The 18,961-nt window shown below is 39.5% G+C and overlaps 1 protein-coding gene and 1 pseudogene across 1 annotated transcript in view; both read left to right on the forward strand.

Moving 5' to 3' along the window:
* LOC132885950 (cell adhesion molecule DSCAM-like) overlaps positions 1–18,961 on the forward strand; it is a 172,694-nt gene that overhangs the window by 104,291 nt on the left and 49,442 nt on the right. The gene's annotated exons all lie outside the window — the stretch shown is intronic.
* LOC132897892 (U2 spliceosomal RNA) lies at positions 18,800–18,913 on the forward strand (annotated as a pseudogene).

Below are 18,961 nucleotides of genomic sequence, written 5' to 3' on the forward strand. Positions count from 1 at the left end.
ACTCATGGTCTTTCTGGACTTCCGGAGTGGTATCTACTGACTGGGATAAGATTCATTTGGCCAATTTCATTAGTTTGATTAAATACAGTTATTATTGCACCTTCTTCTTTTTCTTCTTTTGGCTGCTCCCGATTAGGAGTCACCACAGCGGACCTTTCGTCTCCATTGCTCCCTGTCTTCCGCATCCTTCTCTACCACACCTGCCACTTTCATGTCCTCTCTCACTACATCCATGTACAGTGCTCAGCATAAATGAGTACACCCCCTTTGAAAAGTAACATTTTAAACAATATCTCAATGAACACAAACAATTTCCAAAATGTTGACAAGACAAAGTTTAATATAACGTGTTTAACTTATAACGGGAAAAAGTAAGGTTAATAATATAACTTAAATTACACATTTTTCAGTTTTACTCAAATTAGGGTGGTGCAAAGATGAGTACACCCCACAACAAAAAACACTACATCTAGTACTTTGTATGGCCTCCATGATTTTTAATGACAGCACCAATCTTCTAGGCACGGAATGAACAAATTGGCGACATTTTGCAACATCAATCTTTTTCCATCCTTCAACAATGACCTCTTTTAGTGACTGGATGCTGGATGGGGAGTGATGCTCAACTTGTCTCTTCAGAATTCCCCATAGTTGTTCGATTGGGTTCAGATCAGGAGATATACTTGGCCACTGAATCACTTTCACCCTGTTCTTCTTCAGAAATCCAACAGTGGCCTTAGATGTGTGTTTAGGATCATTGTCCTGTTGGAAAAGTGCATGATGACCAAGGGCACAGAGTGATGGTAGCATCTTCTCTTTCAGTATAGAGCAATACGTCTGTGAGTTCATGATGCCATCAATGAAATGCAGCTCCCTGACACCAGCAGCACTCATGCAGCCCCACATAAGGACACTGCCACCACCATGTTTCACTGTAGGCACCATGCATTTTTCTTTGTATTCCTCACCTTTGCGACACCATACAGTTTTGAAGCCATCAGTTCCAAAAACATTTATCTTGGTCTCATCACTCCAGAGTATAGAGTCCCAGTAGTCTTCATCTTTGTCAGCATGGGCCCTGGCACACTCTAGGCAGGCTTTTTTGTGCCTGGGCTTTAGGAGAGGCTTCTTTTGTGGATGGCATCCATGCATGCCATTCCTCTGCAGTGTACGCCGTATTGTGTCACGGGAAATAGTCACCCCAGTTTGGCTTTTTATTGATTGTTTGATTGATTGCAAACAGTAAAGAAGATATAAAAACAAACAAAAAAATAAATACATAAAAATGCAATCATAGCCCCCCCGTCTGAGAACATTATTTGGATATTCCTTGGTACATTATAATTCCATACTTTGTACATTACTAAGGCAGATTTAAATTCTATAATATCCCTTAATTTTAAACATTTTGAATTTAAGAATAGTGAATTAGTATGATCTCGGTAACCAGCACTATGAATTATTCTTATAGCTCTTTTTTGAAGTATAGTTATTGCATGAAGTGAACATTTATCCGCATTTCCCCACACCACTGAGCAGTAATTTAAGTACCGTAAAACCAGGGAACAGTAAAGAATGCAGAGTGAATTATAGTCCAGGACATGCTTAGCTTTACTCAACACAGATATGCTTCTTGATAGTTTCATTAGTATGTATTTTATATGTGATTTCCAATTAATTCTATCATCTATTATTACCCCAAGAAATGTATTATTAGAAACTCTTTCAATATCAACACCATCTACCTGTACATTTATTGCCCTATTTATTTTATAATTATTAAATAACATGATTTTTGTTTTAGACAGATTTAATGATAATTTATTTCAATCAAACCAACTTTTTAACCTGCACAATTCTGAAGAGATTATGTTTTCTAACTCATGTAAATTTGTTCCAGAACAAAACATATTTGTGCCATCTGCAAATAATACCATCTTAAATATCTTTGATACATTGCACATATCATTTATATCAAGAATAAACAGTTTAGGACCCAATACTGACCCCTGAGGGACACCACAATCAATATTCAAATGAGTTGAGATAGAGTCACCCAACTTCACAAATTGTGTCCTGTTGCTCAAATAACTTTTTATCCAATTTAATACAACTCCCCTCATCCCATATTGTTTATTTTTTTATTTTATTTAACCCTTGTTTAACCAGGAAACATCCCATTGAGTCACAGTGACTCTTCTTCCAGGTAGTCCTGGCCAAGTGGCAGCAAGTTAAAAGTTAAAAAACACAAAGACAGAGGACAACACTACCAAAACACTAAAGACTAAATCAAACTACAAAGCACACAAAACAGTGCTGTATAAAAATGTGCTGTAACTAAACATGTAATAGCCCAGTCACACCGCCCGAACTTTGCTGGAGCGTTCCTTGAACGGTAGGGAGGGGGGGCCGAATTTCGACAACGCTCGTCACCGCGCACAAAATGGGAAAAAAATCGAAAACACGGGCGTTGGCTTAGCGGTGCACCGCTGAAGCCGGCGTTGCTTTAGCGTTGGTTTAGCGGTAGCGAGCGTTGGTTTAGCGGTGACGCGAGCGTTGGTATAGCGGCGTTCTGCGCATGCGGGCTTTGGCTCGGCGGGGGTATAAAGTTGGTTTAGCAGCATACCGCTTGTGACTACGGAGCTGAACGGATCGTTTCGATACAAGTTCTGATAGATTTTTGATAGAAGCTCCACCATCAGCTTGTCATACAGTCCATGTTCAGGCCTTCTCAGTATCCACTGTCTGACCCACACAACTCTGTCTCTCCTTCTTCTCTCTCTTCTCCTTCTGTCAACAGCTTGTTGCAATCTGAGGAGGTTCTGATTCTGCTGCTGGACTAGTGCACCAATCATAGCAAGTCTCTCAGCATCCATGGTAATACAGTTTTACTGTAACTTTGAGCAAATTCGATATAGATGAGGTCTGAACTCAACGTCAGCTCGATTCCAAATGAGCTCCTGGTCCATTTCTCCCCATATTTATAGCCAAATTCTGGTCCCGCTCCGACACCTCTATACCAACGCCAAACCAAAGTTCATCGCCGCCATGGATAGCTGCTTCAACGCCCGACACCGTTCCAGCAACCCCGTGTCCACTCGCAAAACGCTTACAACCGCTCCACCGAAGTTTGTGCAACGTTTAATCGCCACCCGGGCAACGCTGGCGAAGCAGCGGTGGTCCAGCGTTCAAGATTCTGCGTTGGCCTAGCGGACCCAAGCGTCCACGAACTTGCGTCTAGCGGTGCCAAACTTTGACTGGGCGTTGGTGGAGCGGGGGTGAACTTTGCCGGGGCGGTAAATTGCCCCCTCCTCACCGCTCGCAATATTTTGTGCAGCTCAAAACTTTCGGAGCGGTAGGAGGGCCCCTCGAGAAACATCAGCGGTGGCCGAGCGTATACGGCGTTGCTTTAACGGGGGCCAACTTTTGTTAAACGGTGGTGAACGGTTACGAGCGGTGATGAATTTTTTTCACCGCTCCAGGAACGCTCCAGCAAAGTTCAGGCGGTGTGACCGGGCCATAACATACACTAAATACACCAAGTCAAAGGAACACAACTAAAACAAGACAAATCTCATAAACATAGCAAAAACAATTGACAGTACAGCCAAGAACACTAAAGACAAGAGACTGCAAGAAGACAAGACTCACATAAATTCTAAGATAAAACACAAACTAAACAACAATAAAAGGATTAAAAAAATGTAGACACATGGGCACCATATTTAAAAGCAATGGCACTGCTCTGTAAGAGCTGATTTTAAAAGATTTTTAAAAATATTAACAGAAGGAAGTGTCTCTAGGTGTAGTGTGTTTTGAAGTTCGTTCCAAACGTATGGTGCATAGTAGGAAAAAGAGGTCTTGCCCAGTTCAGTTCTTATTGAGGATGTGATTAATAGTATCTTATTTGTAGACCGTGTACTATAAATACTAGTGTGATAAGAAAGCAGATTTGAGATGTACTGTGGTAATTTACCCATTAATGCTTTCAAAGTAAAAATCAACAAGTGAAACTTTCTCCTGAGAGAGAGAGAGGACCATTGAACCATTTCATATAGCAAGCAGTGGTGAGTCCTATTTGCTGTTCCTGTGATAAAACGCAAGGCAGAATGATATAAAACATCCAATTTTTTCAATAGCAATTGTGAGGAATGCATATAAATCATATCACCATAGTCTAATACCGATAAGAAGGTGCTCTCTACCAACCTTTTTCTTGCTGTGTATGGAAAACACTTTCTTTGTCTAAAATAAAATCCTAATTTGGGTCTGAGTTTTTTTAAGAGACACTCAATATGTGTACTAAATGACAGTTTATCATCCAACCATATTCCTAGGTATTTATAGGATACTTTTTCTAACTGTGTTCCATTCGTAGTACAAATAGTGTCATTACAAGGTGTGTGTGAACGTGTGAAGACCATGAATTTAGATTTTTTTAGCATTTAGCACCAACTTAAGTCCTACAAGGGAATTTTGTACCTTGTTAAAAGCAGACTGTAAGTAGTTCACAGCCTCCTGCACTGATGAAGCAAAAGTATATTGTGTCGTCTGCATAAAGATGTACTTTTGTGGGATTTAGTCCCGCACCCAAGTTATTTATATAGATAGAAAACAAAATGGGGCCTAGAATTGATCCTTGGGGCACACCCATTTTTACCTCTAGAGAGGATGAGATGCAGTTATCAACAGTTACACACTGAGTTCTACCACTCAAATAGTTAGAGAACCACTTAATAGCAGAAGGGCTGAAACCTATACTTTTCAATCTGTTCAAAAGAAGATCATGACAAACCATATCAAACGCTTTAGACAAATCGATGAATAAAGCAGCACATGATTTTTTGTTGTCTAAAGCAGTAATAATATCATTCGTGACTGACGTTATGGCAGTAATAGTACTGTGCCCTTGTCTAAAACCAGACTGCATGGGGGGGATGGGGCTTAAAACACTGTGATCAGCCAAGAAATGTTTTATTTGTTCATTTATAAGTGATTCAAATAATTTAGCCATGACGGATAGTCTGGAAATAGGACGATAATTGTCCAAATTAGTAGGGTCACCACCCTTTAACAGTGGGAGGACAAGTGCAGATTTCCAAGAATTTGGAATAACGCCGCTGTTTAAACTTAGATTAAAAATAGCAGAAACAGGATCAGCTATCAATCTTGCAGCCAGCTTAAGAAAGTATGGTTCAATCTGATCTGAACCAGCAGACTTTTTACAATTCAAATTTATAAGTGCCTTTTGTACATCATATGCAGATATATAAGAAAAGTTAAACACATTCAAAAAGCTAGAAGAGACTGAAGGGGGTTCACTGTCCGCATTGGAGGTTGGGAGGACCGACTGCATCACCATTCCTGCATTGATAAAATATTTATTAAAATCCTCTGCTAAATTTAGTTTACCCCTCACTTCTCCTTGTTCTGTTATAATAGCTTCAGGAATGGTGGGGAGTGGCACATCCCCCGAGGTAGATTTAACTAGTTTCCAGAATGTTTTGGGGTCATTTAGGTTTTCCTGAAATAAATTTAGGTAGTGCTCACTTTTTGTATTTTTTATTAATCTAGTACATTTATTTCTTAAAACTCTATAAGATAACCAGTGTTTCTCGTCATTAAACCATTTAGCTTTAGCCCAAGCTTCATTTCTTTCTCTAATGGCTACTGCAAGAGTGTCGTTAAACTAAGGGTTATCCCTACCCTTCACTCTATATTTTCGAAGAGGCGCATGTTTGTCTATTATAGATAAAAACGTATTTTTGAAATAATCCCATGCCAGTTCTACATCATCCATATAACACACTCTATTTAAGTCACTTAGATGGATGTCATGCAAAAAAGCCTGCTCATTAAAACATTTATAATTCCTTTTAAAAATAAACCATGGCTTCACTTTAATTGATTTACAGTTTCTTACACAGACAACTGCACAGTGATCACTAACATCATTGGAGAAAACGCCCACAGCAGGGTACTTATATGGTGCATTAGTAAGAATAACGTCAATTAATGTAGATTTGTCCATTCTCTTCGAGTTAAGGTGTGTTGGTGATTGTACCAGCTGTGTTAGGTGTAGTGCGTTGCATAAATCCCTTAACGTAGAGGTCGATAGCCAGTCCCAATTTAGGTCTCCTAGAACAACGTACTCGTTTGGAAGTTTCTGTAGAAAGTCTGTCAGTAGAGCAGTCGCTCCAACCACAGCCGAAGGTGGGCGGTAACAACACACCACTGTCAGATTTGCGTTGTTGGAAAGGTTCAGTTTGATGGCACACAATTCGAAACATTTTGGTTTGGATATTGTTTCAACGCAACAACACTCCAATGATGCTTTGGCATAAATAGCTACTCCTCCTCCTTTATGCGTACGATCCGCCCGAAAGAGATTATATCCATCGATATGGAGCATACTGTCAGTAGTTGGAGGTTTAAGCCATGTCTCAGAGAGAACAATTATGTCACTTTCTGTCAACTTCGCCCACAGGCGAATTTCATCGATTTTATTCACCAGGGTCCGGTTTCATTAAAGTAGTTTAGACTGGTCTATGGGTTAAGATTGGTCTTAAGTTTCTTTATAGACCAGTCTAATGCAAGTAAGACAGTTTCACAAAAGTTAAGACTAATTTTTTAAGTCTAATTTTAGGCTTAAAAAGTAAGACACCCTCCCCCCAGTCTAATATGGGTCTAAGGGCTTGTTCTTGTTATTATTACTATTGTTATTATTATTGTTATTATTATTACTATTGTTATTATTATTACTATTATTACTGGACATACTTTCTTAAATGAATAAAATTTAATTTAAAAAAACACAGTCAAGCCATAAGTGTCATCAGTGTCAATAACTACAAGAAAGCTTGAAATGTTAAGGCAGTGAAGTACATTGCAAGTATGTAATACACAAATTTAGGCTATTATAATCTAACTATAAAGTATTCAATAAAGAACAAACAGTGAAATGCCAGCTTATTCATTTTATTACTTATAAATAATATAAATATATATAAATAATATAAATATATTATTTATATATTCATTTATGCATATAATTACATCACCACTCATCACTTATCTCTCTCTCTCACACACACACAAGGCAAGGCAAGTTTATTTATATAGCACATTTCATACACAATGGCAGTTCAATGTGCTTTACAGAAGCAAAAACAAAAACAGTAAACAATAGAGAAATAAAATTACACACTCACATTTATGCATATAATTACATCATCACTCATAACTTATCTCTCTCTCTCTCGCTCTCTCTCTCTCTCTCTCTCTCTCATACACACACACACACACACACACAAACACACATTACTACATCACTCCTCCATCTGCGCGAGTCTCTTCAATTTAAGTTGCAGTCTTTCCTGTTGGAGATGCAAGACCTCAATCTCCAGAAGGATTTTTTTCTCCTCCAGATGAAGGTTGTTGTATTGCTTGTCAAGCACCATGGCCATGGTGGTGGTTCTGGTGGTGGTGGCAGATGTCTGGGAGTCCTCCACAACCGGTTCAGGGATCAAGAAAACTTAAAAAAAAAAAAAATCAGACCAAGGTTTTCATTATTAGAAACTGTAGTCACACCACAACATAGTATTTAGGTCAGCTTGTTCCAAACGTCTTTCTTTATGTGTACTACCTACTGTAGCAGAATTTAAATCTATGTTGGTCAAACCAACGACTGTATAGTCTATGGGTCAAACCTATGTTCCATCGTTTAGTAACAGACCTTGGTATCAACCGAGTGGAATAGCTATTTCGCCATCGCAAGGTAACTGTAGCTTAGCTCAGTGCTGTTGGAACATAATCTCCCCTACTGTTTATGCTAAAATAACAATAAAACCCCACTTGACAATGTTTATAACTTAAACAAGACTCTACCTGTAATTTCCTCCTGATCGGTAGGCTCTTCGTGTAGTGTCACATCTGCGCAGGTACTGGGTGATGACAACTCCGAGGGTGAAGGAGCCTCAGCTTCGGTGCTAAGGGAGTTGCTGCTGGGTCTGGCGAAGCTGGTAACTCCGCTCTCCTTTCCTCCTTTCACTCCCCAGAATAAGGGAGACTCGTCGCCATAAATGTTGATGACCATTTCGGTGGTTACTTTTAGTTTCTTCAAACCCCCTCCTCCAGTGGGGGTGTTTTTACGTTTGAAAATTTCTTTTTTTGCTTCTTGGACCATATTTTTAAACCATTTCTGCATGGCAGCAACATCTCTTCTCGCAGATGGATTAATGCTATTCACAGACGATGTTATTTTTTCCCACACTTCATGTTTTTTCTTATTGCTGCATTCTTCGCTGAATTTCCCTAATAAAACGTCTTTGTAGGAATTAAATTCCTCTAATATAGCCAGATTTTCCGAGTGACTAAACGGCACTGAACGACCACTGTCCGCCATTTTTTTTTGTTTTGAAAAGAGTCTTAAAATACCCACAATCCTTTGCAGCATAGTACGACTTAAGATAGTCGGAGTCTTAACTGTTTTGTGCAACAGTATTTGTTAGACGTCTATGCTAAGCCCGACTATACTCGCTGTCTAAGTTAAAGTCAGAGTCTAACTTAGTGAAACTGGCTGCAGGCTACGTACATTAACATGAAAAAACCGCAAGCCACTACTGTTTTTTAGTTCATTGGGTTTCATGAATTCAATCTGCTCTGGGCCGCCTGGATTGGGGTGAATGTTACCTGAGAGGAACAGGAGTAGAATAATCCATAGGGTTGCTGGTTTTGTTGACCGGGTAGCCCAGGATCCCTGCTCACGCTTAGAGGTGGGCATGGGCCGTATCTCTGTCCATCGGGGCAGCAGTCCCAATGGGGCCTCAGTGGAGGTAGTGGATGAAGTCAGGTGGAAAGCAGTACTTCTTGAAAGAAGCACCATAGTGCCAGAACTCGGAAAAACAATCCGGAATACGTTCAGTTGCTCACCACATCGCAGAACACACTCCTCAGGTAAGCTCAGCATATAAGCAAGCAGGAGTAGCAGGCCAACCGCTTTCATGATGTTGATGTTATCCAAGTTGTGCGTTTGTTAATTAGGCTTAATTATGTTGCTGTTTGCAAATGCTGCTGCAGTTTAGGTTCTGAAGTCCCAGAATATAAGTTTATTAGATCTGATAGCCCATTCAAACATATATAAACACAATTTAGCTACACAAACAAACGCAGAGACAAACGTGAAAACACCTGTGCCGCCATCTTGGATCTTTTAGGAGTTTTACCCTACTTGTGCAAGACGGGCCAAAGTCGTTTCCACCTGCTGAGGAGACTGAGGTCCTTCGGTGTGTGCAAGACACTGTTGAGAACGTTCTATGACACTGTGGTAGCATGTGCTATCATCTTCGTCGTGGTCTGTTACATCTTATTAATTAATATATCATGATTAATAGTATCAAAAGCTTTTTGAAGATCAGTAAATATCCCAGCGACATATTTCTTATCATCTATAGAGTTACTGATTTCTTCAATTGATTCCATTAGTGCCATCTCTGTTGATCTATTTGCTCTAAATCCATATTGATTATCACTGAGTAGTTTGTATTTTTCAATGAATTTATCTAATCTGTTATTGAATAGTTTTTCAAGAATTTTGGAGAATTGAGGAAGTAAAGAAACAGGTCTGTAATTTGTGAAGTTGTGTTTGTCCCCAAATTTATACAATGGAATTACTTTTGCCATTTTCATATTGCTTGGAAATGTACTGGTTTGAAATGACAAGTTACAGATGTATGTTAATGGTTTAGAAATCCCCCCCAATAATAGTTTTCACTAGTTTCATATCAATATCATTACAGTCTATGGATATTTTATTACTACATTTATTGACTATATCAATAATTTCCTTCTCATCTACTGGTGTAAGAAACATAGAACAAGAATTCCTCTTTATAATATTATCTATATAATCATCATTTGTTACCGGATCAGAGATATTTTGAGCTAATCTTGGTCCAACATTCACAAAACAATTATTAAAACTATTAGCAACTACATCCATGTTATAATTTTCGATACCTTTGTCATTAAAGTATTTAGGGTAATGTATTTGTCCAGAACCATCTTTAATAATACTATTTAATATATTCCATATTCCTTTAATATTATTTTGTTATTATATATTAATTTACCATAATAAGCCTTCCTACATCTCCTTATGATACTTGTTAACTTGTTCTTATATTTTTTATATTTATTTTCTGCCTCTTTGGTTCTTAATTTAATAAATTCTCTATATAGAGTGTTTTTCTTCTTACAGGAATTTTGTAATCCCTTAGTAATCCAAGGTTGGTCATTATAGTTTTGTTTTGTACTATATTGCTTCAGTGGGCAATTTTTATCATATAATAATTTGAATATACTTAAAAAGTTATCATATGCTCTATCAATGCTATTCTCTATATAAACTGATTCCCAGTCTTGTATTAATAAATCATTATTTAATGCAAACATGGCCTCCTCAGTCCTAACTCTTCTATACTTAAGTTTATGGTCTGTCACATTTATCTTATGATTACAGTCATAAATTGTAAAAACAGGTAGATGATCACTAATATCACTGATTAATATTCCACTTGTTATTATCTATATCATTGGTAAATATATTATCTATTAAGGTAGCACTATGGTCAGTAATTCTGGTGGGTCTGGTAATTTTTGGGTGGAGACTCATACTGTACATGGTATTAATAAATTCCTCAGTCATACTGTACTTATTAGGGTTCAACAGATCAATATTAGTATCCCCACAAATGAAAACTTTTTTATTATCTACTGTGTCTTTTCTACCCAGTCCTTAAACGCCTCTATACTAGTTTCTGGTGCTCGATATATACAGCTAATTAATACATTTCTACTTTTTTCAATATTAATTTCGATTGTTAAACATTCTAATAAGTTATCAATCACAGTTGTCATGCCATCTATTAACTTATAATTCAAATTACAGTCCACATACACCGCCACTCCTCCTCCACCTTTATTTTTCCTGTTTATATATTTAAATTCATATCCAGCCAGTTTGAAATCCACTCCTTTCTTCATGTCAATCCAGGTCTCTGAGATGGCAATTATGTTGAATGGATGAGTAAACTGACTTAAGTATTTCTTGATGTGTTTGAAGTTAGTGTACATGCTTCTGCTGTTGAAGTGTATTATTGATAATTTTCCCACGGCCTTAGTGGACTGATTGTACTGTTCCTCTGTGTAATAGTGGCAATTGTCCTTAATGGTTGAAAAAAAGTTATTGTCCGGGTCTGTCATTTTCTGTATCCAGTAGTTTATGGTCAGTGAATTCATGTGGTTTCAGTTCCAGGTTTTCATAATCAACAAGCATTTGCGTGAGCCAAGTCGTGCTCCGAGTAATGGATGAAGGAGTTATTTCGGTGTGTGTCATGGTTGGGTTTGGTGTAGTGTCACGTTGGTATTGATTACCATACAGTCCTGATAGTCATCACTGGTATTTGTCCAAGTCCTCGATGTTCCGTATGACCAGAACTCTCGCCTCCTCCAGTGTCCCATTCAGTTTGATGAAAACTTTGCAGTTGGTGGTCCATGTAGATTGAATTTTGTTTTCTTTCTTCATTTGTTGTGCTTTTCTGGCGATGTCAGCATTGCGTTTTGTCAGGTGCTCATTGATGTAGATGTTTGTCCCTTTCAGTTTCCTTCCTTGTTTCAGTAGTGTAGCTTTATGTTTCCGGCTGATGAATCTCATGATGACGGTGGTGTTCTCCTTGTCTCTCCTGGGTAGAATGTGGCAGGCCTCGATGTTGTTGCAATCAATATTGATTCCCTTTGATTGTAGGAATGCCGACACTTGTTGCTCCACGGAGTTGCTGCCCAGTTCATCAGATTCCCCCTCCCTTGTCACTGCTTTTGCATATGACTGGGGTTTAATCTGGATCCCAGTGACGATGACGTCGTTCATCCTGGTGTACTGTTCTAAATCAGCAACTCTGCTCTCCAGGTGGGCGAGATGCCGGTCCTTCTCAGCGTTCTGCAGCCTGAGTGACTTTACTTCCGTCACCAGCTCCATGATGGTTTTCTGTTGCTGTTTAATAACAGAAACCTCTTCTGCCAGAAAGTCGAGTGACTTTTTAATGTCCTCGCCTTCCTCGGCTGTAAAGTTCTTTTTTGGTGGCATAATTCACCAATAAAGCCATCCAATTCAGTAAAATGTTTGGAGAGTCCTTTCCTCACCTCAGCGCCTTTCCGAAATTTCCCGCCAGAGGAAGTGACATGTCTGCGTGGGTTTCCTTGAAGCTTTCTACTTCTTTAGATAACTGCAGTGAACTTGCATGTCGATTTTCTTCAGCCCTTCTCATCACTTAATACAAACCCAAGTCAGAAAATGTTGGGACGGTATGTTGAAATTGAAATTAAAACTGAAAACAATAATTTGTAAATAATTTTGACCTGCATTGCACTTGAAACGAACAAAAGCACATTTATTATTATTGTTTGTTTTTCCTCAAAATAAACACTTATTTCAATTTTGATTCATGGAACATATGTCCAAAAATTTGGGACAGTAAACCATTTACCACTTTGTAATGTTGCCATTCTCAACACTTACAAGATGTTTATGGATGGAAGACACCAAGTAATGAAGGGTTTCAGGTGTTATTTTGTTCCGTTCTTCCTGCAAACAGGTTTTAAAGTGTGCAACAGTACAGGGTCGTCACTGTCATACTTTCCACTAGAGGTCTGCGCAGGACAGAATTTTCAGTCCCGCTCCCGCATTGTGCAGTCCCGGTCCTGCAAAGAATTATGATTTTCAGTCCCGCTCCCGCCCGTGCCTGCCATATTTTGTCCCGCTGCCGCCCGCAAATCCCGCATGATGCAGACTTTCGCGTTATTTCTCACGAAAGTTCTTGTCATTGGCTTGGGGAATTAAACATGCTGAGCTTAGCTGAGCTCTCCACTGACCGATCCTTCACCTAGCGCACGTAGCGAGGGTGCGCGTTGCCAGGCGGCATGTGCAGCTGAGGCTTTACATGTACATCTATCTATCTATCTATCTATCTATCTATCTATCTATCTATCTATCTATCTATCTATCTATCTATCTATCTCTGTCTGTCTGTCTGTCTGTCTGTCTGTCTGTCTGTGTCTATCTATGTCTCTCTCTCTCTCTCTCTCTCTCTCTCTCTCTCAATCTTTCTCTATCTGTCCGCATGTTGCGTGTGTGTGTGTGTGTGTGTGGGTCCCCTCTGAAAAAACCTGCGGAAAGGAATCGGAAACGTACGCGAGATTAGACCACATCCACAAATTTAGGCATCTTAAAATGTTTTTATTAATGCCAAATAAAATATCCAGCACAAATTATATATGATAGACATAAATTAATAATTTATAAATTTTATTTTAAACACGTTTTTAGTTAGCGGGACTGCAGCTTATCACCTCTCCCGCCCGCTCCCGCATTGTGCATTCCCCCTCCCGCCCGCGCCCGCAATGAGCTTTCAAAATTTGTCCTGCGCTGCACTGCTTTGCGTCGGGTCCCGCGGGAGTGCAGGGCTCTACTTTCCACTTCTAAATTCTCCACACATTCTCTATTGGGGACAGAGGGGACACACCCTCTTCTTCCACAGCCAGGCCTTTGTAATGTGAGCAGAATGTGGTTTTGCATTGTCTTGTTGAAATCTCCCTGGAAAAAATGTCATCTTGAAGGCAGCAGATTTTGCTCCAAAATCTCAGTGTACTTTTCAGCATTAATGCTCCATCACAGAAGTGTAAGTTACCTTTGCCAAGGGCACTGACACAACCCCATACCATGACACACCCTGGCTTTTGGACTTGTTCCTAGTAACAATCTGGATGGTCCAGAGCACACAGTCTCCATTTCTTCCAAAAATAGACCTGGGACACTGATTCATCTGACCACATACATGTTTCCACTGTGTGATGGTCCATCCCAGACACCTCCGAGCCCAGAGAAGTCGACGGCTCTTCTGGACACAGTTAACATAAGGCTTCCTTTTTGGGCAGTGAAATTTTAACTGGTATTTGTGAATGTAACTCTATATTGTAGCTTGACAAAGGTTTGCCAAAGTAATCCTGAGCCCATGTGGTTCTATCAGCTATAGATGAATGGCAGTTCTTGATGCAGTGCTGTCTGAGGGATCGGAGATCGCGGGTGTTTAGATTAGGCTTGGGCCCTTACCCTTTATGCACCAAAATTCTTCCAGATTCATTGACTCATTTAATGATATTATGCACCATAGAGAGTGAAATATCAAAATCCCTTCCTGTCTTTCTTTGAGGAACATTGTTTTGAAACATTTCAGTCATTTTCTCACACATTTCTTGACAAACTGGAGATCCTCGGCCCATCTTTGCTCCTCAAATACTCAGCCTTTCCTGGATACTGGTTTTGTCCCAAATCATGATTACAATCACCTGTTGTCATCACCTGTTTCAAATCACATCATTATTGAATTGTTTTATCTCGTTACTAGCCCTAAATAGCCTCAGCCCAACTTTTTTGGAATGTGTTGCAGGCCTGAAACACAGGAATGGATGTATATTAACAAATTAAATGAAGTTGGCCAAGCAAACATGAAATATCTTGGGTTCATTCTGTCTGCAATGAAATACAAGACAAAGTAAATTTAGAAATCACTGATTTGTTTTTTTATTTGCATTTTCCATTTTCCAACTTTTTTCAGATTTGGGGTTGGATATGTCACATTATAATATGCAGTATATATGTTTATAAACAAACATCTGAACTCCATCAAGTGTTGTAAAGTCATATTGATTTTGTTGAATAAAGCAATTTTCATAAACTATGATAGAAAAGATAATGAGAGTTAAACACAAATTCACTGAAATGAAAACATGGGTTTAATGTGTTTTAAATAAAAATCATATCTCTGTACCTGGTCCAAGATATCATCTGAATCAGAATATTTCATTTTGTTTCAACGTTTGTAAATTCTTCAATATTATTCTGATGCTGTTGCATATATCACAGAAACTCAGATGTGTAGTTCCACTCATCTAGCATCTTGATGTAATTCGTAATTATTTATAACATTTCCTGGCTGTGTATTTGGTCTTTTGTAGTTACTCTGTGACTCGGTGACCAGGGCTTTGTAAAATAAAGTGTTTCTGTAAGAAACCATAACTGCTGACAAATCACTTTCATCACATTCACACAAAATGGAACTGCTCACATCACAATCACCACTTATTACTGATACAGCTGTTTTTCACAGCCCTGTTCTGCTTCCTTTTACCAGTGACAGAAACATGAGTGTGTAAGAATGAATCATAATGTACAGTGGGGCAAAAAAGTATTTAGTCAGTCACCAATTGTGCAAGTTCTCCCACTTAAAAAGATGAGAGAGGCCTGTAATTTTCAACATAGGTATACCTCAACTATGAGAGACAAAATGAGAAAAAAAATCCAGAAAATCACATTGTCTGATTTTTAAATAATTTATTTTCAAATTATGGTGGAAAATAAGTATTTGGCCAATAACAAAAGTTAATCTCAATACTTTGTTATATACCTTTTTTGGCAATGACAGAGGTCAAACGTTTTCTGTAACTCTTCACAAGGTTTTCACACACTGTTGCTGGTATTTTGGCCCATTCCTCCATGCAGATCTCCTCTAGAGCAGTGATGTTTTGGGGCTGTCGCTGGGCAACACGGACTTTCAACTCCCTCCAAAGATTTTCTATGGGGTTGAGATCTGGAGACTGTTGAAATGCTTCTTACGAAGCCACTCCTTCGATGCCCAGGCGGTGTGTTTGGGATCATTGTCATGCTGAAAGACCCAGCCACGTTTCATCTTCAATGCCCTTGCTGATGGAAGGAGGTTTTCACTCAAAATCTCACGATACATGGCCCCATTCATTCTTTCCTTTACACGGATCAGTCGTCCTGGTCCCTTTGCAGAAAAACAGCCCCAAAGCATGATGTTTCCACCCCCACGCTTCACAGTAGGTATGGTGTTCTTTGGATGCAACTCAGCATTCTTTCTCCTCCAAACACGACAAGTTGAGTTTTTACCAAAAAGTTCTATCTTGGTTTCATCTGACCATATGACATTCTCCAAATCCTCTTGTGGATCATCCAAATGCTCTCTAGCAAACTTCAGACAGGCCTGGACATGTACTGGCTTAAGCAGGGGGACACATCTGGCACTGCAGGATTGGAGTCCCTGGTGGCATAGTGTGTTACTGATGGTAGCCTTTGTTACTTTGGTCCCAGCTCTCTGCAGGTCATTCACTAGGTCCCCCCGTGTGGTTCTGGGATTTTTGCTCACCATTCTTGTGATCATTTTGACCCCACGGGGTGAGATCTTGTGTGGAGCCCCAGATCGAGGGAGATTATCAGTGGTCTTGTATGTCTTCCATTTTCTAATAATTGCTCCCACAGTTGATTTCTTCACACCAAGCTGCTTACCTATTGCAGATTGTCTTCCCAGCCTGGTGCAGGTCTACAATTTTGTTTCTGGTGTTCTTTGATAGCTCTTTGGTCTTGGCCATAGTGGAGTTTGGAGTGTGACTGTTTGAGGTTGTGGACAGGTGTCTTTTATATTGATAACAAGTTCACACAGGTGCCATTAATACAGGTAACGAGTGGAGGACAGAGGAGCCTCTTAAAGAAGTTACAGGTCTGTGAGAGCCAGAAATCTTGCTCATTTGTAGGTGACCAAATACTTATTTTACCGAGGAATTTACCAATTAATTCATTAAAAATCCTACAATGTGATTTCCTGGATTCTTCCCCCCCCCCCCCCATTCTGTCTCTCATAGTTGAAGTGTACCTATGATGAAAATTACAGGCCTCTCTCATCTTTTTAAGTGGGAGAACTTGCACAATTGGTGGCTGACTAAATACTTTTTTGCCCCACTGTATATGGTTCATAAAGACTACAACCGCCGTTATCCAGTTCAGTTTGGAAACAGATGATACCTGTTCATAAATATACATTTTTAAAAAATTTATTTTGTTGTTGATAAAAACATTTTTTGGAGATTAGATGATAAATGTTCCACTGTTCTGAAATCATCATGATATATGAATGATGACAAATTCATCATGATAGTTTAGCTCTTGTATTATTGTTCTACAGTGAGCTCGAAACCTATAGCATCCGTGAATCCTGATAAACAGGTGTTCAGTGGAGACGCCATCACTCTGAGATGTGACATACAGGATGAAAGTGTCTCTAGCTGGCAGTACAGCTGGTATAAAGATCCTTCACACAGTCATGTCAGTAGTGAACAGGTGTACACAATCAGTGGTGTTAAAGTGACCCACACAGGTAACTACACCTGTAGAGGAGCAGAGAGAGGAGGCTCACGCTCATCACACTTCAGTGATGCTGTTACACTGGAAGATGTGGGTGTGTGAGTTTGCTTGAGTGAGACATTAAAATGTGAAATTAGATATTCTTAGGTTCTCATTATTAAATAAACCTACAAATTAACCATTTTGTGTTTCCTGTGCAACAGAGAGACCACCGCCAGTACTGAGTGCATCTCCACAGAGCTGGCTGACTGAAGGAGACTCCGTGACTCTAAACTGTGAGGTTACAGGCTCCTCTACAGACTGGACATTCAGCTGGTACACAACTGTTCCCTACAGATCCGGATTAACTCAAATAACAAATAGTCGTGGCTATAACATGTCTGTGGAGCTCCTCTCAGACAGCAGCAGAGGATCTGGAGGCAAATACACTCTCAGTCCTGCTGCTCTGAAACACACAGGAGTTTATATGTGCAGAGGAGAGAGAGGAGAACCAGCCTCTCACACACAGTACAGCAATCCACAGCCTCTATGGATCACTGGTGAGGAACATGAACAATGGGTTTGGGTTAAAGTTTCTGACTGCAAAGTTGAATTCTGGGTAAAATGTTCTATTTCTATTGCTGCTGGAATTTTGAGATGCTTTGTTGCTGCACACACTGTGTCTCCTATGTGTAAATATTTTACCGAGATAAAATATGTCCCGCATTTTACGATTCCGGAGGTTGCTGAAGCAAGTGAGCAACAATATCACATGACCACTGTGGGGCGTGTTGGACCTACTTTGAACCAAAACAAGTCGGTGTGGGCAAACATGGTGGACTCGGCTCTCCTGCCAGCTAAAAGCCAGCGGAAATGAAAAGGAAAGCCTGCCTAGTGAGTGTAACTGCAAGATAGAGCAAGGTTAGGTGACGTGTCATTTTTCTGGACAGATAACTAAATCATTCTAGCTAGTGTTTAGCTATCTTAGCCTTAGAACCCATGAGCTCGTCTCCACGGTAGCGTGTATGGAGTTATACACCTAATGTTTTGATCTTACAGATAAAGAAACAATAACAAAAAAGCAGTAACAGAGAAAATATATATTTGTCCTTTTTTCACAGATCTATTCATGAAGGTCAACCACAAATTACATCCCTGTGACTCAAAACTCTCCAAGCTCGATGCAGAGTCACAATGTTTTCCGCGTGTCACCATCCTGGTGTGACGCAGTTCCATAGTTATGCTAACTGGTTAAAGCTCCCTGCATTCGGCTGTTTCCTGTTTCTGTAAGGCCGTACCGTATACCTTAAGAGGGAGGAAAATGGTCCCATAACAGAGAAAAGTGACCCTCAGGACATCAAAATGATCACATCTCGTCAGCCTGATATTGTTCTTGCGAGATGTAGGAAAATGTCATGCATGGAAAATTTTTTTGAAAATTTCAGATCACTTTGTAGTCAGCACCGTTAAACAGAGTATGATATGGTGGTGTGAATGTCAGCTGAGATTCATTCAGTATTTATTAATATGTATAAGGCAGTTAAAGAACCCTTCACTTCTCGGCCTTTTGGCTAAGATCAAGTGTAGTATTTGTTCTTATCAGTTTAATATCTGATATGTTCTCTAAATGAGCAAGTTTTTGGGCAGCACGGTGGTGTAGTGTTTAGCACTGCTGCCTCACAGCAAGAAGGTTCTGGGTTCAAGCCCCGTGGC

This window comes from Neoarius graeffei, chromosome 1 (assembly GCF_027579695.1).
Source record: "Neoarius graeffei isolate fNeoGra1 chromosome 1, fNeoGra1.pri, whole genome shotgun sequence".
Classification (NCBI taxonomy): Eukaryota; Metazoa; Chordata; class Actinopteri; order Siluriformes; family Ariidae; genus Neoarius; species Neoarius graeffei.